We start from the raw sequence: 24,463 nt of genomic DNA on the forward strand, positions 1-24,463 counted from the left end.
TTTCAGGCACTAAAAAGGCTGTAAAACAGCCCAGGAAAGAGCTAGAGGTATGCAAAAGGCAGCAACATGTAGGTAAATCCCCTGCAAACAAATGTTGATAGGGAAATGAATTAAAATAAAAATAAAAAAAATAAAAATTAACCAATATCAATTGGACAGAGGTCCCATAGCAGAGAATCAGTCTCCTCATGCCATAGCAGAGAATCTGTCTTCATGTCAGCAGAGAATCAGTTTTCATGTCATAGCAGAGAATCAGGCTTCACGTCACCCACCACTGGAACAGGCCACTGTCACATATTTAGGCCCAGGCACCCAGGCAGAGGAGAGAGGTCCCGTAACAGAGAATCTGGCATCATCTCAGCACAGAATCAGTCTTCATGTTATTGCAGAGAATCAGGCTTCACGTCACCCACCACTGGAACAGGCCACTGTCACATATTTAGGCCCCGGGACCCAGACAGAGGAGAGAGGTCCCGTAACAGAGAATCTGGCTTCATGTCAGCAGAGAATCAGTGTTCATGTCATAGCAGAGAATCAGGCTTCATGTCACCCACCACTGGAACAGGCCACTGTCACATATTTAGGCCCCGTCACCCAGGCAGAGGAGAGAGGTCCCGTAACAGAGAATCTGGCTTCATGTCAGCACAGAATCAGTCTTCATGTCATAGCAGAGAATCAGGCTTCACGTCACCCACCACTGGAACAGGCCACTGTCACATATTTAGGCCCCGGCACCCAGGCAGAGGAGAGAGGTCCCGTAACAGAGAATCTGGCTTCATGTCAGCACAGAATCAGTCTTCATGTTATAGCAGAGAATCAGGCTTCACGTCACCCACCACTGGAACAGGCCACTGTCACATATTTAGGCCCCGGCACCCAGACAGAGGAGAGAGGTCCCGTAACAGAGAATCTGGCTTCATGTCAGCAGAGAATCAGTCTTCATGTCATAGCAGAGAATCAGGCTTCACGTCACCCACCACTGGAACAGGCCACTGTCACATATTTAGGCCCCGGCACCCAGACAGAGGAGAGAGGTCCCGTAACAGAGAATCTGGCTTCATGTCAGCAGAGAATCAGTCTTCATGTCATAGCAGAGAATCAGGCTTCACGTCACCCACCACTGGAACAGGCCACTGTCACATATTTAGGCCCCGGCACCCAGACAGAGGAGAGGTTCATTCAACTTTGGGTTGCCCCGTAATATAATGGTAAAATGAAAATAAAAATAGGATTGAATGAGAAAGTGCCCTGGAGTACAATAATATATTGTTAAGGGGAGGTAGTTAATGTCTAATCTTCACAAGGGATGGACAGGTCCTGTGGGATCCATGCCTGGTTCATTTTTATGAACGTCAGCTTGTCCACATTGGCTGTAGACAGGCGGCTGCGTTTGTCTGTAATGACACCCCCTGCCGTGCTGAATACACAGACAAAACGCTGGCCGCCGGGCAGGCCAGCACCTTCAAGGCTTAAAAGGCTAGCTCTGGCCACGTGGACAATTTGGAGACCCAGAAGTTGAATGGGGCCGAACCATCAGTCATTACGTGGAGGGGTGTGCACAGGTACTGTTCCACCATCTTATTGAAATGTTCCCTCCTGCTAACACGTTCCGTATCAGGTGGTGGTGCAGTTAGCTGTGGCTTGGTGACAAAACTTTTCCACATCTCTGCCATGCTAACCCTGCCCTCAGAGGAGCTGGCCGTGACACAGCTGCGTTGGCGACCTCTTGCTCCTCCTCTGCCTTCGCCTTGGGCTTCCACTTGTTACCCTGTGACATTTGGGAATGCTCTCAGTAGCGCGTCTACCAACGTGCGCTTGTACTCGCGTATCTTACTATCACGCTCCAGTGCATGAAGTAAGGTGGGCACATTGTCTTTGTACCGTGGATCCAGCAGGGTGGCAACCCAGTAGTCCGCACACGTTAAAATGTGGGCAACTCTGCTGTCGTATCACTGCAGCATGTAGTCGCTCATGTGTGCCAGGCTGCTCAGAGGTAAGGACAAGCTGTTCTCTGTGGGAGGCGTATCGTCATCGTCCTGCGTTTCCCCCCAGCCACGCACCAGTGATGGGCCCGAGCTGCGTTGGGTGCCAGCCCGCTGTGAACCTGCTTCATCCTCATCCTCCTCCACCTCCTCCTCATCCTCGTCCTCCTCGTCCTCCAGTAGTGGGCCCTGTCTGGCCACATTTGTACCTGGCCTCTGCTGTTGCAAAAAATCTCCCTCTGAGTCACTTCGAAGAGACTGGCCTGAAAGTGCTAAAAATGACCCCACTTCCTCCTCCTCCTCCTGGGCCACCTCCTCTTCCATCATCGCCCTAAGTGTTTTCTCAAGGAGACATAGAAGTGGTATTGTAACGCTGATAACGGCGTCATCGCCACTGGCCATGTTGGTGGAGTACTCGAAACAGCGCAACAGGGCACACAGGTCTCGCATGGAGGCCCAGTCATTGGTGGTGAAGTGGGGCTGATCCACAGTGCGACTGACCCGTGCGTGCTGCAGCTGAAACTCCACTATGGCCTGCTGCTGCTCGCACAGTCTGTCCAGCATGTGCAAGGCGGAGTTCCACCTGGTGGGCACGTCGCATATGAGGCGGTGAGCGGGAAGGCCAAAGTTACTCTGTAGCGCAGACAGGCGAGCAGCGGCAGGGTGTGAACGCCGGAAGCGCGAACAGACGGCCCGCACTTTATGCAGCAGCTCTGACATGTCGGGGTAGTTGTGAATGAACTTCTGCACCACCAAATTCAGCACATGCGCCAGGCAAGGGATGTGCGTCAAACCGGCTAGTCCCAGAGCTGCAACGAGATTTCGCCCATTATCGCACACCACCAGGCCGGGCTTGAGGCTCACCGGCAGCAACCACTCGTCGGTCTGTTGTTCTATACCCCGCCACAACTCCTGTGCGGTGTGGGGCCTGTCCCCCAAACATATGAGTTTCAGAACGGCCTGCTGACGTTTACCCCGGGCTGTGCTGAAGTTGGTGGTGAAGGTGTGTGACTGACTGGATGAGCAGGTGGAAGAAGAGGAGGAGGAAGCTGAGTAGGAGGAGGAGGAGACAGGAGGCAAAGAATGTTGCCCTGCGATCCTTGGCGGCGGAAGGACGTGCGCCAAACAGCTCTCCGCCTGGGGCCCAGCCGCCACTACATTTACCCAGTGTGCAGTTAGGGAGATATAGCGTCCCTGGCCGTGCTTACTGGTCCACGTATCTGTGGTTTGGTGGACCTTGCCACAGATGGCGTTGCGCAGTGCACACTTGATTTTATCGGATACTTGGTTGTGCAGGGAAGGCACGGCTCTCTTGGAGAAGTAGTGCCGGCTGGGAACAACATACTGTGGGACAGCAAGCAACATGAGCTTTTTGAAGCTGTCTGTCTCCACCAGCCTAAATGACAGCATTTCATAGGCCAGTAGTTTAGAAATGCTGGCATTGAGGGCCAGGGATCGAGGGTGGCTAGGTGGGAATTTACGCTTTCTCTCAAATGTTTGTGAGATGGAGAGCTGAACGCTGCCGTGTGACATGGTTGAGATGCTTGGTGACGCAGGTGGTGGTTTTGGTGGTACATCCCAATGTTTGCTGGGCGGCAAGTGCCAACGTCCCTCCAGAGGCGGAGGAAGAGGCCGAGACGGCGGCAGCAGCAGAAGAGGCCGAGGCGGCAGAAGCAGAAGAGGTAGCAGGGGGAGCCTGAGTGACTTCCTTGTTTTTAAGGTGTTTACTCCACTGCAGTTCATGCTTTGCATGCAGGTGCCTGGTCATGCAGGTTGTGCTAAGGTTCAGAACGTTAATGCCTCGCTTCAGGCTCTGATGGCACAGCGTGCAAACCGTTCGGGTCTTGTCGTCAGCACATTGTTTGAAGAAGTGCCATGCCAGGGAACTCCTTGAAGCTGCCTTTGGGGTGCTCGGTCCCAGATGGCGGCGGTCAGTAGCAGGCGGAATCTCTTGGCGGCGGGTGTTCTGATTTTTCCCACTGCTCCCTCTTTTGCTACGCTGTTGGCTCGGTCTCACCACTGCCTCTTCCTCTGAACTGTGAAAGTCAGTGGCACGACCTTCATTCCATGTGGGGTCTAGGACCTCATCGTCCCCTGCATCGTCTTCCACCCAGTCTTGATCCCTGACCTCCTGTTCAGTCTGCACACTGCAGAAAGACGCAGCAGTTGGCACCTGTGTTTCATCATCATCAGAGACGTGCTGAGGTGGTATTCCCATGTCCTCATCATCAGGAAACATAAGTGGTTGTGCGTTAGTGCATTTTATCTCTTCCACCCCTGGGGAAGGGCTAGGTGGATGCCCTTGGGAAACCCTGGCAGCAGAGTCTTCAAACAGCATAAGAGACTGCTGCATAACTTGAGGCTCAGACAGTTTCCCTGATATGCATGGGGGTGATGTGACAGACTGATGGGCTTGGTTTTCATGTGCCATCTGTGCGCTTTCTGCAGAAGACTGGGTGAGAGATAAGGTGAACGTGCTGGATGCACTGTCGGCCACCCAATTGACTAATGCCTGTACCTGCTCAGGCCTTACCATCCTTAGAACGGCATTGGGCCCCACCAAATATCCCTGTAAATTCTGGCGGCTACTGGGACCTGAGGTAGTTGGTACACTAGGACGTGTGGCTGTGGCAGAACGGCCATGTCCTCTCCCAGCACCAGAGGGTCCACTAACACCACCACGACCATGTCCACGTCCGCGTCCTTTACTAGATGTTTTCCTCATTGTTACCGTTCACCACAATAAGAAAAATATTATTCGGGCCAATGTATTAAATAAAAATTCAGGCCTTTTTTTACAGACACCTAACACTGTCTTGCTATCTACAGTCATGTGAAAAAATTAGGACACCCTTTGAAAGCATGTGGTTTTTTGTAACATTTTTAATAAATGGTTATTTCATCTCCGTTTCAACAATACAGAGAGATTAAAGTAATCCGACTAAACAAAGAAAACTGAAGAAAAGTCTTTTCAAGATCTTCTGTAAATGTCATTCTACAAAAATGCCTATTCTAACTGAGGAAAAAGATAGGACACCCTTGCCCCTAATAGCGAGTGTTACCTCCTTTGGCTGAAATAACTGCAGTGAGACGGTTCTTGTAGCCATCTACCAGTCTTCGACATCGGTCTGAGGAAATTTTACCCCACTCCTCAATGCAGAACTTTTTCAGCTGTGAGATGTTTGAGGGGTTTCTTGCACGTACAGCCCTTTTCAAGTCACCCCACAGCATCTCAATGGGATTCAAATCTGGACTTTGACTTGGCCATTCCAGGACTCTCCATTTCTTCTTTTTCAGCCAATCTTTGGTTGATTTACTAGTATGTTTTGGGTCATTGTCATGTTGCATGGTCCAGTTCCGCTTCAGCTTTAATTTTCTAACTGATGGTCTCACATGTTCTTCAAGCACCTTCTGATACACAGTAGAATTCATCGTGGATTCTATGATGGTGAGCTGACCAGGTCCTGCTGCAGCAAAGCAGCCCCAAACCATGACACTTCCACCTCCATGCTTCACAGTTGGTATGAGGTTCTTTTCTTGGAATGCTGTGTTTGGTTTACGCCAAACATGTCCTCTGCTGTTGTGTCCAAATAATTCAATTTTGGACTCATCTGTCCAAAGAACATTATTCCAGAAGTCCTGGTCTTTGTCAACTTTATCGCTGGCAAATGTCAGTCTGGCCTCGATGTTTCTCTTGGAAAGCAAAGGTTTCCTCCTTGCACACCTCCCATGCAAGTTAAACTTGTACAGTCTCTTTCTGATTGTAGAGGCATGTACTTCTACATCAACAGTAGCCAGAGCCTGCTGTAGTTCTCGAGATGACACTTTAGGGTTTTTGGATACCTCTTTTAGCATCTTGCGGTCTGCTCTTGGGGTGAACTTGCTGGGGCGACCAGTCCTGGGCATGTTGGCAGTTGTTTTGAAAGCCCTCCACTTGTAGACTATCTTCCGGACAGTGGAATGGCTGATTTCAAAATCTTTTGAGATCTTTTTAAATCCCTTCCCAGACTCATAGGCTGCTACAATCTTTTTTCTGAAGTCCTCTGACAGCTCTTTTGCTCTCACCATGGTGCTCACTCTCACTTCAACAGTCAGGAGCACACCAAACTAAATGTCTGAGGTTTAAATAGGGCAAGCCTCATTCAACATGCAGAGTAACGATCTACTAATTATGTGCACCTGGTGTGATATACCTGTGTGAGATCTGAGCCAATTTAAGAGGGAATACATGTGAGGGTGTCCTATCTTTTTCCTCAGTTAGAATAGGCATTTTTGTAGAATGACATTTACAGAAGATCTTGAAAAGACTTTTCTTCAGTTTTCTTTGTTTAGTTGGATTACTTTAATCTCTCTGTATTGTTGAAACGGAGATGAAATAACCATTTATTAAAAATGTTACAAAAAACCACATGCTTTCAAAGGGTGTCCTAATTTTTTCACATGACTGTATTTAGGTACCGTATTACACTAATACAGGCACACCAGTAATGACAGATTTAGCTGAATATAAATGTGAGGCCTATTTTTTAGGCGCTGTGTGACAGGTATACGTTTAATCACAGAATTAGACTTGTATCTGCACTGTAGCGTGTGTGTTAAGTTTTTCAGAATGACCCTATCAGCACCTTTTTGGGATAGATTTAAAGTAGTCCTGATACAGCAGAAACCACTAATTTTAAGAATTGCAAATTTGGGAATTGTTTTTCAACCCAGAACAAAAACTGTGCTTTTACAGTCACTAAAAATAACTTGACCAGCTAAAACAGTACTGATTTGGATGAATATAAATGTCAGGCCTATTTTTTAGGCGCTGTGTGACAGGTATACGTTTAATCACAGAATTAGACTTGTATCTGCACTGTAGCGTGTGTGTTAAGTTTTTCAGAATGACCCTATCAGCACCTTGAATCTAATATACCCTTTTAGGGATAGATTTAAAGTAGGCCTGATACAGCAGAAACCACTAATTTTGAGAATTGCAAATTTGGGAATTGTTTTTCAAAAACTGTGCTTTTACGGTCACTAAAAATAATTTGACCAGCTAAAACAGTACTGATTTGGATGAATATAAATGTCAGGCCTATTTTTTAGGCGCTGGGTGACAGGCTCAACTTGCCCCTGATGTAGTATATGGCCAAAAAATAACCACACTATTGATGGTTAAATGCACTTGGGTGACACAGTCTCAGCCTGCACCTGATGTAGTATATGGCCAAAAAATAACCACACTATTGATGGTTAAATGCACTTGATGAAAGCTTGACCCTGATGTAGGATATAGCAAAAAATAACCACACTATTGATGGTTAAATGCACTTGGGTGACACAGGCTCAGCCTGCACCTGATGTAGTATGTGGCCAAAAAATAACCACACTATTGATGGTTAAATGCACTTGATGAAAGCTTGACCCTGATGTAGGATATAGCAAAAAATAACCACACTATTGATGGTTAAATGTACTTGGGTGACACAGGCTCAGCCTGCACCTGATGTAGTATATGGCCAAAAAATAACCACACTATTGATGGTTAAATGCACTTGATGAAAGCTTGACCCTGATGTAGGATATAGCAAAAAATAACCACACTATTGATGGTTAAATGCACTTGGTGGTAGCTTGTGCTGGCGCACCACAAGCCACAAAATGGCCGCCGATCACCCCAGAAAAAAGTGACTGAAAAACGCTCTGGGCAGCCTAAAAACACTGAGCAATTGAATAGAAGCAGTTCAATGATCCACAGCTGTAGATCGATCACTGAATGAAGTCTTTTAGAGGAGTTAATCTGCCTAATCTCGCCCTAACGTCGCAGCTGCAACCTCTCCCTACGCTTGTATCAGCAGAGTGACGTGCAGCGCTACGTGACCCAAGCTTATATAGAGGCTGGGTCACATGCTGCACTGGCCAATCACAGCCATGCCAATAGTAGGCATGGCTGTGATGGCCTCTTGGGGCAAGTAGTATGATGCTTGTTGATTGGCTGCTTTGCAGCCTTTCAAAAAGCGCCAAGAAAGCGCCGAACACCGAACCCGAACTCAGACTTTTACGAAAATGTTCGGGTTCGGGTCCGTGTCACGGACACCCCAAAATTCGGTACGAACCGAACCCGAACTATACAGTTTGGGTTCGCTCATCCCTAGTGATGAGGAGAGTGGCGTGAGAGCTGGTGTTTTGCGAGCAGTCAGGCTCATGACCCAGAGGCAGTTTGAGGAGGACACCAGTGACATGCAGACAGTACTCGATAATGGTGATGTAGCTGATCACACTTGGGAGCCGGGTGATGAAGGGGCTTCATCATCATCAGAAGAAGAGGGTGGCAGCTTGCACATGAGGCACAGTCGATAGCGTGGACCTGGAATCAGCAAGGTGGCAGTAGTGGGAGGTCGGTAGCCAAACGTGCCCGGGGTAGACCACCCACTTCGCAGGAGCTTACTTGCCCAGGAAGTAGCGGTGTACAGGTTCGCAGAGGCAGCGACTGTAGCAGTCAGTCAGTGCGTAGTGTTGGGGGTAAAATCACCATATTCGGCGGTGTGGAATTTCTTGTTAAGCCGCCGAAGGAGGTCAACATGGCCATATGTAAAATCTGTGGGCAGAAAGTGTGGTCAGGGTACCAATGTTGGCACCATAGCCCTGCGTCAACATATGCAACGTCACCATAAAGTGGCCTGTTAGAACCGTAGCTCTGATATGGTGGTCCAGCCTGTCAAAGCGACCGCTGCATCATTCAGTGGCACGCACCCAATTTCATCCAGTCAAGGCTCCACTAACTTAGCAGAAGGGAGCTGTTTCTCCTTCCCATCATCTTCTGGTCCTTATGCTTCTGCGCCTCCTCCTCCTCGTCTGGTGCTGCAGTCCCTCCCTTTCCAATATATGTCCTTTACAGCCCACTGGGTAAATGTGGTTCCTGCCCAGCCACACCAGCAACTTGGCCAGGTGACGCCTCTTCCGTATCCACGTTCTAATGCTGTTGGTCGTGTGACAATGTCCGCCTCTGTTTCCTCCTCCCCCACAGAGTCCTTCTTTGCAGGGACAATTCACAGTGCCCCTCCAGCAAACCACATATGCAGTGCAAGGCGGTATCACTCTGTTCTGCACCTCGTTTTCCTGGGCGAACGGAGTCACACAGAGGAGGAACTGGCTTTCTCCTCGACAACTGAAAATTCGAACCATAGTGACTGACAACGGGAAGAACATGGTGTCAGCAATGCGTCAAGGAGGGCTGAGCCATGCGCTCTACATGGCACATATGTTCAATCTGGTTGTCAAGCTGTTCCTGAAGTCTACCACCAATCTGCAAGACATCCTAAAAATGGCCAGGAAACTTTGCATGGACTTTAGCCACTTGTACACCGCAAAACACATCCTCCTTGAGCTGCAGCGGCCGAACGGCATCCCCCAGCACAGGCTCATATGCAACGTTTTCACCCTTGGAATTCCACCCTCCATATGTTGGGCCGACTGTATTAACAGAGAAAGGCCATAAACGATTTCTTGATGATCCAAGCGGACAGGAGTTCTCTCCTGTGTAACTTTGTTGTCAGTCAGTGGCAACTCATGTGTGACACCTGCCATTTGCTCAGGCCCTTTGAGGAGGCCCCATTATTTGTCAGTCACCAGGACTACGGGATGAACAATATCATTCCACTGCTTAATGTCCTGGAACAGATGCTGGTAAATCTGGCTGGTCAGGGGACTGGAGACGTGACGCCTACATCTCACAGCCACATGAGCCCTGTGGGGGCTGAACTGGAGAAGGAGGAGAAGGAGAAGGAGGAGGAGGACATTGGAGAACAAGCATTGTGTAGCAAAATGGGTGGTTTTTCTACACAGGTGACAGTAGAGGAGGAGCAGAAGCAGCCAGAGAAGCTACAGGGCGATGAGGAAGAGGAGGCAGAGGACCCAGACACACCATTGCAGTATGCAGTGGAGATGGAGGCAGGGATTCCCTCCGAGTTACTTGCGCAAATGGCCCGCTGCATGCTCACTTGCTTGCGTAGTGACAGCCAAATTGTCACCACTCGGCAGAAAGATGACTTCTGGCTCTCCACCTTGTTGGGCCCTCGCTACCATTCCAAAATTGGGGCCATTTTTACACCCGCTGAGAGGGAGGATAAACTGAACTACTACAGTGACAACCTATGTAGTCAGTTGGCCGCTGCCTATCTGCGCCATCATCCATCCTCTCACAGGTCTGACCAGGGGGCCCTCTGCGCTCAAATTCCACTGCCATGGCTGCTGGGGAGGGGTTGGGTGGCAGGAGCAGTACCAGCTCTATCAGCAGCAGCCTGAGTCTAGAGTCGCCGATAAGCAACTTTTTTCACACGCCTAGTAAAAAAAATACTCACCAGCAGCTAGATATAGAGCAAAACCTGAACCATCAGGTGGTGGCATACTTGGAGTGCACCCTGCCAGCCATCATTGAAAATTTTCTGGACTACTGGGCAGCCAAACTGGATTTGTGGCCACAACTGGCCGAGTTTGCCCTGGAAAAGCTGTCCTGCCCGGCCAGTAGTGTGGCATCAGAGCGGGTGTTTAGTGCGGCGGGTGCCATAGTTACCCCAAGAAGAACTTGCTTGTTTACCCAAAATGTGAAGAGACTGACCTTTGTCAAGATGAATCAGGCGTGGATCAGCCAAGATTTCCATCCACCAATGCCTGATGCATCAGACTAGATCATCTATGGTGCCACACCAGAAGAGACAGTTTTTTTCTGTCTACCTGCCTCAGCTACTATTCTGATGCTGCCACCCGCCTGATGCCACACATCTGATGCCAAGTGCTCCTTCTTTCACCTACCATATTCAGCTGGTACTGGTATTGCCCACTCTGTTACTGGGTCAATCTGTGGCCTCTTTATGCTGCTGCCACCTCCACACTATGTCACCTTGCCATTGTGTGGTCTTCTGATGCTGCTGCCACCTCCACACTACTTCACCTTGCCACTCTGTGGTCTGCTCATGCTGCTGCCATATCCACACTATGTCACCTTGCCACTCTGTGGTCTTCTGATGCTGCTGCCACCTTCACACTATGTCACCTTGCCACTCTGTGGTCTGCTCATGCTGCTTCCACCTCCAGACTATCTCACCTTGCCACTCTGTGGTCTCCTCATGCTGCTGCTACCTTCACATTATGTCATCTTGCCACTCTGTGGCCTCCTGATGCTGTCGCCACCTCCACACTGTCATTGTGCCACTGTGTGGCCTCCTCCTGATACTGCCGCCACATCCAGACTCTGTCATTGGGCCACTCTGTGGTCTCCTCATGCTGCTTCCATTCCACCTCACCACTTCATGACTTGGCCACTATTTTGCCTTTCAGCCTGGCTGACATCATCATTTATTTGTCCATTCTTCAGATCTGTCAGAAGGAAGGAAAAATGAGACGCTCAACTGATTCTCTCTGTGTAGTAGCTGTAAGGCCTGCATGGTCCCATCAGAATTGGCTTGTGATTTGGTAGGAGTGGGTACAAAACACAGAAGATATGCAAATATTCTATTCACATGTCATCTCTGTTTTGGATCCACTCCTGTTTTATTTGGCATTAGAAATACTGATGGATGCTCAACAGACAGGATTCATTTTTTTGGGGTTATTGTTCTGACGGATCAAAGGAAGGGCAAAATAATCAGTGACATCAACACAAACTAACTGCTGACTCCACACTGTCGGGATGCTCTACTTGTGTAAGATTTTAATAGAACAGTTTCTGTAGACATCTATGTGGAATCAGCTGACAACAGTGTAAAAGAAGTGTGCTTCTTGTAGCTAACATCTACCTGTAAGGCTGAGTTCATACTTGAGTTATTTGGCCAGTTTTGGCCCCGTGACTGCCCAAATAAGTGAAGTGGGCAGTGATTCCAAGAGCGACGCCTGTCACCTGCATGTCATACTTACTCACAGCCATGTACAACACCAGGGATCCCAGAAACATTTAAAACATGCTATTCATGCTCCTCCTCTGCCTCAACACCATCCTCCTCTGACTCCTCTTCAGACTTCTGTTGACTTGTCTCAGATGGATTAGCCCCCCCTGGGAATTCATCCAGCATTGCGACTTCTTCATCTTCCTGCTCCTCGACAGCTTGATCAATGACACTACGCAATGCACGCTCCAGAAAGAAGGCATAAGGTACGATGTCACTGATGGTGCCCTGGCTCGACTGACCAGTTTGGTGATCTCATCAAATGGCCACAGAAGTTTGCATGCGTCGCGCATGAGCAGCCACGGGTGCGGTGAAAAAAAAACAAGATCCCCAGAACCTGTCCTGCCGCAGAGCTCTTACAGGTGATTGATTACTGCACATTTCTGCTGGAGCAGCCTATTAAGCATATACAAGATGGAGTTCCATCGCATCTGGCAGTCACAAATCAGACCTCTGACGGGCAGGTTATGTCGCCGCTGATCATTAGCAAGGCGAGCCATGACCGTGTAAGATCTTCTAAAATGGCCAGAGATTTTACTGGCAAGCCACAAGACGTCCTGGACCCCGGGGTATTTGTCAACGAATCACTGCACGACTAAGTTCAGAATGTGTGCCATACATGGCACGTGTGTCATTTTCCCCTGTTTCAGCACGCTCAGCAGATTGGAACCGTTGTCGCACACCACTTTAACTGTCAAAATGAGCGGGGTTAGCCACTGATCAGTTTGTGACCGCAAAGCTGAAAGGAGTGCAGGACCAATGTGGCTCTTGGCTTCCAGGCACAACAACCGCAGCACAGCATGGCAATGTCTCACCTGGCACGTCGAATAGGTTCTGGGGAGCTTGGGGGGCACAGCGGAAGAGGTGGTAGCAGTGGAAAAGGACGAGTCAGCCGAGGAGGAGACGGAGGATGGAGTTGGAGGAGGAGAAGAAGAGGCAGGCCTGCATGCAATCCGTGGCTGTAACACCAAATCCACACGAGTTACATGCTTGACGGCCATCAGAAGGTTCACCCAGTGGGCAGTAAAAGTTATGTACATTCCCTGCCTGGCCTGTATTTGCTAGACCACGTGTCTGTTGTCAAATGTATCTTGGCACCTACGCTGTGTGCCAGACATACATTCACTTGCCACTGAACGTGGCCATAAAGCTCCGGGATGCCCTTCTGGGAGAAATATTTCCTTCCGGGTACCTTCCATTGCGGTGTGCCAATGGCCACAAATTTTCTAAAGGCCTCCGAGTCCACCAATTTATATGGCAGTAGCTGGCGGTCAGCCGTTGGGCAAGAGGGTTATCCGGCGTCATCATCTTTTTTCGCTCTAACATTTGGGCCACGGAAGCCTGCCTTTTGCCAGATGAACGCAACAACGGCACGATGGAAGGTGGAGTGGAGGACAAATGGGAGGAGAGAGAAGAAGTAGAAGAGGCTTGACGTTGAGCACCAGGAGTGTGTCTTTGTGGGTTCTGACGGTGTTGCTCCCACTGGGCTCGGTGATGGGAGGCCAGGTGCCTTCTTAAGATGAGTTAGACCCTAGTTGAGTGTGCGTTGACAGCACAGGCTGCAGATGGCAACACTATTTTTAGCAGCGAACACGTTAAAAAAAAGTCCACACTGCAGAACCATGTGCTGGCTTCCTGGGAGCATCAGATGTGACCGTGCAGGGTGGTTGACTCATTCCAGATACACTAGCAGTCTGCATTTTGCCTCCTGTGCACTGTAAGTTCTACCTGCTTCTCCTCCTTCTCCTCCCTTTCTGCTGCTCGGTCTCTCCCTCTGAACTCCCCTCCTCTTTCTCTCTTGTGAGCACCCACGTGACGTCCATAGACACATCATCATCATCCCCTTCACCACCACTGACATTAGAGATCTCGGAGTAGGCAGCAACAGCTGGGACCACCCTCCTTGGGCAGATCTGGGTACTGTCGTCAGACTGCTGGGTGATGACCATTGCTACCTCCTATTCCTGATCCGATGCGAAGAATGGCTGCGCATCGGTAAGGTCTTGTAATGGATGGGAAAATAATTCCTCTGACTCGAGTGGAGGGGACATGGTGGGGGTGGTGTCTTTGGGAGTGCAAAAAAGCAGAAAGTGAAAAGGGTGCAGATAGAGAGGATGAGGAGGGTGCAGAAGGCTGAGTGAGTCACTCAACCAAGTCTGGTGCATCCTTTGAAGTAATCACACGCGCCTTCTGCAACTTCCCACTTAAGCTCTGGCCTGGTGCACCTGCCCGACCCCTACCAGCCCTGCAGAATGGCCTTCCTCTGCCTGTCATTTTCAAAATGACCCTGTGACAAAAGTCCCTGTAGAAGAGCAGTATTTGTGGAAGAAGGTATATCACACCCCTGCTTCAATCACTTTTTTGGTGGGGCAACTGGTATGTCACACCAGTAGAAATTATTTATTCCAATGTCGTTTGTTCCTATCTGTAGCTGAGGTAAGGCAGCAAAACTGAAACAAATGCTGCACTACCCAAATGCACTATATAAAAAGTATATAATTGGTATATAACACCCCTGGTTCAATAAAAAAATTTGGGGGGCAACTGGTATATCACACCACTAGAAATTATTTGTTACAATGGCGTTTGTCACTCTGTGTAGCTGAGGTAACGCAGCAAAACCGCAAACAAATGCTGCACTACCCTAATGCTCTATAAAGAAAGTATATTATTGGTATATCACACCCCTACTTCAATCAGTTTTTTCGGGGGGGCAACTGGTATACCACACCAGTAGAAATTATTTGTTCCAATGTCATTTGTCACTATCTGTAGCTGAGCTAATGCAGCTAAACCGCAAATAAATACTGCACTACCCAACTGCACTATATAGAAAGCATATATTTGGTATATAACACCTCTGCTTCAATCATTTTTTTCGGGGGACAACTCGTATATCACACCACATATTGAAGCGGGGTGTTATATAAGAATATACTTTTCTAATAGTGTATTTGGGTACTGCAGAAATGTATCCACTTTCACTGCGTTACCTCTGCTACACACAGTGAGAAAATTTAACCCCTTAAGGACTCAGCCCTATTTCACCTTAAGGACTTGGCCATTTTTTGCAAATCTGACCAGTGTCACTTTAAGTGCTGATAACTTTAAGACGCTTTTACTTACCCAGGCTATTCTGAGAGAGTTTTTTCGACACATATTTTTTTTTCATGACACTGCTAAAATTGGGTCAAAAAAGTTATTTTTTTTTGCATTAAAAAATACCAAATTTACCAAAAAACTTGAAAAATTTGCAAATTTCCAAGTTTCAATTTCTCTACTTCTATAATACATAGTAATACCTCCAAAAATAGTTATTACTTTACATTCCCCATATGTCTACTTCATGTTTGGATCATTTTGGGAATGATATTTTATTTTTTGGGGATGTTACAAGGCTTAGAAGTTTAGAAGCAAATCTTGAAATTTTTCATAAATTTTCAAAAAACCAATTTTTAGGGACCAGTTCAGGTCTGAAGTCACTTTGCGAGGCTTATATAATAGAAACCACCCAAAAATGACCCCATGCTATATAAACTTCACCCCTCAGGGTATTCAAAACTGATTTTACAAACTTTGTTAACCCTTTAGGTGTTCCACAAGAATTAATGGAAAATAGAGATACAATTTCAAAATTTCACTTTTTTGGCAGATTTTCAATTTTAATAATTTTTTTCCAATTACAAAGCAAGGGTTAACAGCCAAACAAAACTCAATATTTATGGCCCTGATTCTTTAGTTTACAGAAACACCCCGTATGTGGTCGTAAACCGCTGTACGGGCACACGGCAGGGCGCAGAAGGAAAGGAATGCGATACGGTTTTTGGAAGGCAGATTTTGCTGGACAGTTTTTTTTGACACCATGTCCCATTTGAAGCCCCCCTGATGCACCCCTAGAGTAGAAACTCCAAAAAAGTGGCCCCATTTTAGAAGCTACGGGATAGGGTGGCAGTATTGTTGGTACTAGTTTAGGGTACATATGATTTTTGGTTGCTCTATATTACACTTTTTTTGAGGCAAGATAACAAGAAATAGCTGTTTTGGCACCGTTTTTATTTTTTGTTATTTACAAAATTCATCTGACAGGTTAGATCATGTGATATTTTTATAGACCAGGTTGTCACGGATGCGGCGACACCTAATATGTATACTTTTTTTTATTTATGTAAGTTTTACACAAAGATTTCATTTTTGAAGCAAAAAAAAATCATGTTTTAGTGTTTCCATAGTCTGAGAGCCATAATTTTTTTCAGTTTTTAAGCGATTACCTTGGGTAGGGTATGATTTTTCCGGGATGAGATGACGGTTTTATTGGCACTATTTTGGGGTGTGTGTGACTTTTTGATCACTTGCTATTACACTTTTTGTGATGTAAGGTGACAAAAAATTGTTTATTTAGCACAGTTTTTATTTTACATTTTTTACGGTGTTCATCTGAGGGGTAAGGTCATGTGATATTTTTATAGAGCCGGTCGATACGGACGCGGCGATACCTAATATGTATACTTTTTTTTTATTTATGCAAGTTTCACACAATAATATAATTTTTGAAAAAATAAATAAATCATGTTTTAGTGTCTCCATATTCTTAGAGCCATAGTTTTTTCAGTTTTTGGGCGATTATCTTAGGTAGGGTTTCATTTTTTGCGGGATGAGATTACGGTTTGATTGGCACTATTTTGGGGTGCATATGACTTTTTGATCGCTTGCTATTACACTTTTTGTGATGTAAGGTGACAAACAATTGTTTATTTAGCACAGTTTTTATTTTTTACGGTATTTATCTGAGAGGTTAGGTAATGTTATATTTTTATAGAGCTGGTCGATACATATGCGGCGATACCAAATATGTATACTTTTTTTTTACTTATGTAAGTTTTACACAATAACAGCTTTTTTCAAATAAAAAAAATGATGTTTTAGTGTCTCCATATTCTGAGCCATAGTTTTTTTTATTTTTTCGGCGATTGTCTCAGGTAGGGGCTCATTTTTTTCGGGATGAGGTTACGGTTAGTTTGTTACTATTTTGGTGGGAAAACGCCTTTTTGATCGCTTGCTGTTGTACTTTTTGTGATGTAAGGTGACAAAAAATGGTTTATTTAGCACAGTTTTTATTTTTATTTTTTACGGTGTTCATCTGAGGGGTTAGTTAATGTGATATGTTTATATAGCCGGTCGATACGGACGCGACGATACCTAATATGTATACTTTTTTTCCCCCCTTTTTTTTACCAATTTTTTATTACTTTATTTGGGGAAAAATTTTACTTGAAACTTTACATTTTTTGGGGGAAAACTTTTTTGTCCCTCTTTGGGACTTGAACTTTGGGGGGTATATTCCTTTACAATGCATTCCAATACTTCTGTATTGGAATGCATTGGCTGTATGAGTAATACTGTGTATATTACTCATACAGCTTCCGGGGCCTGTGAGATCCAGGGGGCTGGATCTCACAGGCTCTTCACCGGAAGGCAGCGCGATGCCTTCCTTAGACATCGCGCTGCCTTCCATGCCATCGGGTCCCCCCCACAGCCGCATGGGGACCCGATGGCACCGCCGCACAGCCGCCGCAACCGCAGGTAAAGCCGCAAACCGCAGGTCTTCTGAATTGACCTGCGGTTTGCGGCGATCGCCGATACGTGGCATTGTGACAGGATGCCCGCTGAATGATTTCAGCGGGCATCCTGTTCCGATTAACCCCCGCCGCGCCACAATCACGTACGTCATGGGTCCTTGAGGACTCGGGAAACATGTCGTACCGGTACGTCATGCGTCCCTAAGGGGTTAAAGAAAAAAATAATTATATCTGGTGTGCTAGACCAGTGGCCCCCAAAACAACATATTGAAGCGGGGTGTTATCTAAGAATATACTTTTCAATTAGTGTATTTGGGTACTACAGAAATTTATCCGATTTCACTGCGTTACCTCTGCTACACACAGTGAGAAAATTTAAAGGAAAACATTTTTATAACTGGTGTGAATATAGACCAGTTTCCCCTAAAACTACATATTGAAACAGGGTGTTATATAAGAATATACTTCTCAAATAGTGTATTTTGGTACTGAAGAAATTTAGCCGCTTTCACTGCGTTACCTTTGCTACACACAGTGAGAAAATTTAAAGGAGTTTTTTTTAATAACTGGTGTGATTATAGACCAGTGGCCCCCAAAACGACATATTGAAGCGGGGTGTTATCTAAGAATAAACTTTTCAAATAGTGTATTTTGGTACTACAGAAATTTAGCCGCTTTCACTGCGTTACCTCTGCTACACACAGTGAGAACATTTAAATGAAAACATTTTTTATAACTGTTGTGATTATAGACCAGTGGCCCCCAAAACGACATATTGAAGCGGGGTGTTATATACCTTCTTCCACATACATTGCGCTTCTCTAGAGACTTTTGTCACTGGGTCATTTAAAAAATGACAGGCAGAGGAAGAGGCAGGCCCTTCCGCAGGGGTAGTAGGGGTAGGGCAGGAGCCCCAGGCCGGAGCCAAAGTGGGAATTTGCAGAAGGTGCGTTCAATTATGTCAAAGGATGCACCAGACTTGGTTGAGTGGCTCACTCAGCCTTCTGCTTCTGTACCCTCCTCATCCTCTCTATCTGGACCCTCCTCACTCTCTGCTGTGTGCAGCCCCAAAGACACCACCACAACCACCATATACCCTCCGCTTGAGTCCCGGGAATTATTTTCCGATAAATGGCAAGACATTTCCGATGTGCAGCCATTCTTGGCATCGGATCAGGAATAGGAGGTAGCAACACCACTCAGCAGTCTGATGACAGTACCCAGATCAGCCCAAGGAGGTTGGTCCCCGCTGTTGCTGCCTACTCCTAGATCTCTAATGTTAGTGGTGGGGAAGGTGACGTCGATGATGACTTGTCTATGGACGTAACGTGGGTGTCACCGCCACTTCTGTGAGAAGGTCTGACAGACGTCCTTCTCTACCTCTTGCATGATGTTCTTTGTTTTGGTTTCACTTTCTCATCTCATTTTCTTCTCCCAGGTGTCACCTATTTAGACTAATCCTCTTTCCTTTATATTCCCTTCCATACTGCCTCACTTTGCGGTTTATACTACTTCCTGGATTGAAGTGTTCACTGCTGGAGTCTTCTGCTGCTGCTTGTTCAGATAAGTCCTTTCATGTATTGTGTTTCCTTGCTGGCTTGATTGTAGGTGACCCTGACTCCCTCCGTATGAAGTGCAGGGAGCCAGTGGTCGTGTCCACTCACTATTATAGAGTTTTCAGGAGTCACAAAGTCTTAGGTACGGGGAATACAATCGTCTACCTTTGAGACCCTTGTATGTGCTTAGCAGTCAGGGTGAGCTCTTAGGGTTTTATTGGGGTCACCTATATGCTCCTTAGTTTGGGATCAAGCCAGTCGGACGTTTATTCATAACTTCCACCTATCTGCAACTTCATCCGTGACATTATAAACCGCCATTACCGTCTTAAGCATGGATCTGGTTGCAGCCTTGATTGACCACATGCAGGGTCTTTCACTGAAGGTAGCAGATCTCCGTAAAACTGTGTCTCAGTTTCAGGTGACCGGTTCTGCTTGCGTTCATGGAGTTTGTTCCGAGCCTAAGATCTCGCTTCCGGATACGTTCTCCGGGGGTAGTGAGAATTTTGTTCGCTTTAGAGAGGCTTGCAAACTCCATTTTCGCCTACTTCCCCATTCCTCTGGTGATGAGGAGCAGAGGGTGGGGATCATCATCTCGCTGCTCAGGGATAACGCTCAGTCTTGGGCCTTTTCGCTGCGGGTGGGGGCACGGCCCCTCAGATCGGTGGATGAATTTTTTGTAGCCCTGGGGCAGATATATGATGACCCAGATCGTATTGCTCTGGCTGAATCTAAACTGCGTCTTTTATGCCAGGGTAAACAGTCCACAGAGATATATTGTTCTGATTTTTGGAGATGGGCAGCTGATACTGGTTGGAACGATGCTGCACTCCGAAGTCAATTTTGCCATGGTCTTTCGGAGGGATTGAAAGATGCATTTGCTTTTCATGAGAGACCTGCCTCGTTGGAGTCTTCCATGTCTCTAGCTGTTCGTATTGACAGGCGTCTTAGAGAGAGAGGAGAGACCACTCCTTCCTGTCATATTCAGCCCAAGGACAGTGGGGCTGTCTCATTCAGTACGCAGGGGTCTCAGTCTCTCTCAATACCCTCTGAGCAGGAGGCCATGCAGCTGGGTTTGCTTGCCTCTGATAGTAGAGGATTCAGCTCTCAGAGGAGGGTTTGTTTCTGTTGTGGGGGTATAAATCATTTGGCTAATGTTTGCCCCTCTAGGAGATTCATGGAGTTTTCTGAGGGTAATAAAAAAGAAACAAAAAGAAAAAAACCCTCTAAAAACTTTCCATTTGCTACTATTGGCAAGGTTGATGCGGAAATTGAAGGTTTGCTTGTAGTTCCCGTTTTCTCCTACCTGCCAGGGTGGCGCTAGACAGCAAGAACATTGTTTGTGAGATTTTTGTAGATAGTGGAGCAGCTGTCAATCTCATTGATAATCAATTTGCTATAATGCATGGTTTCCAGGTATGCACTTTGAAAAAGGATATACCTGTTTTTGCTATCGATTCCGCTCCACTTTCTCAAAGATCGTTAAAGGGCATAGTTCACAATATCTGTTTGACTGTGGGTGATGCTCATGTTGAGGATATGTCATGTTTCGCCCTAAGCGGATTACCTACTCCTCTAGTGTTGGGGCTACATTGGATCACTAAACATAACCCCACCATTGATTGGCAAGCAAGGCAAATAAATGGTTGGAGTGAGTTTTACAGAGAGAATTGCCTCACAGCGTCTCTTTCAGAGAGCTCTACCAAGAATGTACCATCTTTTCTCTCTGAATTTTCGGATGTGTTTTCCGAGAGTGGTGTCCAGGAGTTGCCCCCTCACCGGGAGTATGATTGCCCTATTAATCTCATCCCAGGCGCCAAGCTGCCAAAATCACGTTTATACATTCTCTCCCAACCTGAAAGGGTCGCTATGAGCACTTATATCTCTGAGAGCCTGAGAAAGGGACACATACGACCCTCGAAGCCACCTGTTGCCGCTGTTTTTTTTTGTTAAGAAAAAAGATGGTTCTTTAAGATCTTGTCTGGATTTCAGGAAGCTGAACTGTATCACAATTCGTGACCCATATCCGCTTCCTCTGATCCCGGACCTGCTTAACCAGATTGTTGGGGCTAAAGTTTTTTCTAAGTTGGATTTAAGAGGGGCATACAACCTAGTCAGGGTCAGGGAAGGGGTCGAATGGAAGACGGCCTTCAATACCCCTGAGGGCCATTTCGAGAATTTGGTAATGCCCTTTGGTTTGATGAATGCTCCAGCCGTCTTCCAACATTTTGTGAACAGCATTTTTTATCATTTAATGAGGAAATTTGTACTGGTGTATCTAGATGACATTTTGATTTTTTCTCCTGATTTCAAAACTCATAAAGACCACCTACGTCTGGTTTTGCTCATTCTGCGGTAGAATAAATTGTACGCTAAACTGGAAAAATGTGTGTTTGCGGTTCCAGAAATTCAATATCTGGGTTTTCTTCTCTCCGCTTCTGGTTTTCGCATGGAACCTGAGAAGGTCCGCGCTGTGCTTGATTGGGAGCTTCCTGAGAATCAGAAGGCGCTGATGCGGTTTTTGGGTTTTGCTAATTATTACAGGAAGTTCATTTTGAATTATTCCTCTGTTGTTAAGCCACTCACTGATATGACTAAAAAGGGGGTAGATTTTTCCTCCTGGTCGGTAGATGCGCTTAAGGCCTTTTCTAGTATCAAAGAGAGTTTTGCTTCCGCTGCCATCTTGGTACAACCTAATGTCTCTCTGCTTTCATTGTTGAGGTGGACGCTTCTGAGGTGGGTGTGGGTGCGGTCTTGTCTCAGGGTCCATCTCCTGCCAAATGGCGACCGTGTGCCTTTTTCTCAAGGAAACTCTCCTCCGCAGAGAGAAATTACGATGTGGGAGATAGGGAGTTGTTGGCCATCAAATTAGCTTTTGAGGAATGGTGCCATTGGCTAGAGGGAGCCAGACACCCTATTACCGTGTTTACCGACCATAAGAATCTGGCTTACTTGGAATCAGCAAAGCGTCTGAACCCGAGACAGGCCAGATGGTCTTTATTCTTTTCTAGGTTTAATTTTGTTGTCACGTTCCGCCCTGGGGTTAAAAATGTGAAGGCTGATGCCCTGTCATGTTGTTTTCCGAGAGGGGTGAACTTTGAAGACCCGGGTCCCATTTTGGCTGAAGGGGTGGTCGTCTCTGCTCTTTATCCTGATTTGGAGGTAGAGGTTCAGGCAGCCCAGGCAGAGGCTCCTGATCTTTGTCCTCCTGGGAGGTTGTTTGTGCCTCTCGCTTTACGACACAAGGTTTTTAAGGAGCACCACGATACTGTCCTTGCTGAGCCCCCGGGGAGTAGAGCCACAGTGGATCTCATTGCTCAGAGATTCTGGTGTCCGGCTCTTTGTAAGACGGTTGAGGGTTTTGTGACAGCCTGCGAGACCTGCGCTCGTGCCAAGGTCCCTCATTCACGGCCATCGGGTTCTCTCCTCCCGTTACCCATTCCTTCCCGTCTTTGGACGCATCTGTCCATGGACTTCATTATGGACCTGCCTCGTTCCTCGGGGAAGAGACTGTGATTCTGGTAGTAGTGGACTGTTTTAGCAAAATGGCGCATTTCATTCCCTTTCCTGGGTTACCCAATGCTAAAACGCTGGTGCAAGCATTTGTTGATCACATTGTCAAATTGCATGGCATTCCTTAAGACATAGTTTCTGATAGGGGCACACAGTTTGTTTCCAGATTCTGGAAGGCTTTCAGTTCTCGCTTGGGAGTTCGGTTGTCATTCTCTTCTGCTTTTCAACCGCATTCGAATGGCCAGACCGAACGCGTCAATCAGAATCTGGAGACATATCTGCGCTGTTTTGTGGCAGAGAATCAGGAGGATTGGTGTTCTTTTTTGTCCCTTGCTGAGTTTGCTTTAAATAACCGTCGCCAGGAGTCCTCGGATAAGTCACAATTTTTTGGTGCATATGGGTTTCATCCGCAGTTTGGGACATTCTCTGGAGAGGGGTCTTCTGGTTTACCTGATGAGGAGAGATTTTCCTCGTCTTTGTCATTTATTTGGCAAAAGATTCAGGGTAATCTGAAGAGGATGAGTGAGAGATTTAAGCGTGTGGCGGATAAGAGACGTGTGCCTGGTCCGGACCTGAATGTGGGTGATCTGGTGTGGTTGTCTAATAAGAATATCAAACTGAAGGTTCCCTCCTGGAATTTGGGTCCTAAGATTATTGGGCCTTACAATATCTTGTCCATCATCAATCCCGTTGCCTTCCGTCTTGATCTTCCTCAGACTTGGAAGATCCATAATGTTTTTCACAGGTCCCTATTAAAACCGTATGTCCAACCCACTGTACCCTCCTCTTTGCCTCCTCCTCCGATTGTTGTTGATGGTAATCTTGAATTTCAGGTCTCTAGGATTGTGGATTCCCGCATTATCCGCGGTTCTCTCCAGTACCTCGTTCATTGGGAGGGTTATGGTCCTGAGGAGAGGATGTGGGTTCCAGTGGCGGACATTAAGGCCACTCGTCTTCTCAGGGCATTCCATAGGTCCCATCCTGAGTCCACTCGTAGAGGGAGGGGTACTGTCACCGCCAGATCTCTGAGAACTTCTGATAGACGTTTTTCAGTACCTCCTGCATGATGTTCTTTTGTTTTGCTTTCGCTTTGACATCTCTTCTCCCTCTCCCAGCTGTCATCTTTTAGCACTGATTGCCTCCTTATATATCTCCTCCCATACTGCTTCACTTTATACTACTTCCTGGATTGGTTTCACTGCTTGTAATTGCTACTGCTGGTTCCTCAAAATAAGTCTATTTCTGTATTTGTGTCTTCCTGTTGGATTGATTCTAGGTGACCCTGACTCCCTCCGTATTGAGTGCAGGGAGCCGGTGGTCGTGTCCCCTCACTATTATAGGGTTTGCAGGTGTCACTCAGTCTAAGGTACGTGGACATGCAACTTTCTATCATTGAGATCTTTGCATGGGCTGAACTGTGAGGGAGAGCTCTAGGGCATTAATAGGGCTCACCCTTTTGTTCCTTAGTTTGGGATCAAGTCAGTCGGATCTTTATTTGTTACTTATTTTTTCCTGCTACACCATCCGTGACATTCATCCGTGACAGAGACTTACAAGCAACTTTTTTCTCAGTTTTGTTAAGTACCTGTATCAATTTGGTGACATATTCTTCCCTTATTAAATCAAGGTCTCCTTCCTGCACTATCATTGGGCCCAGGGGGTGGCGAAAGGCCTTCCCATGAGTATCTCAATGCTGTTATATCCTACTCTGTGGAAATGTGCTATTAAGATGGAAGCACTGTGTTGGAGAATGCATGGCTACCACTCTTTGCAGACTAACCCTGTCTTAGGATTTTTCTGCAATACTGGATAACACCAGTCTTGCTGTTGCTGTTCAGTGGCATTCCTTTGAAGATCACTAAGCATTTGCGACATCTCAGGGGTTGGAGGTTCCGGACATGGCATCTCCC

The sequence above is a fragment of the Bufo bufo genome, chromosome 5 (genome assembly GCF_905171765.1).
Source record: "Bufo bufo chromosome 5, aBufBuf1.1, whole genome shotgun sequence".
Classification (NCBI taxonomy): Eukaryota; Metazoa; Chordata; class Amphibia; order Anura; family Bufonidae; genus Bufo; species Bufo bufo.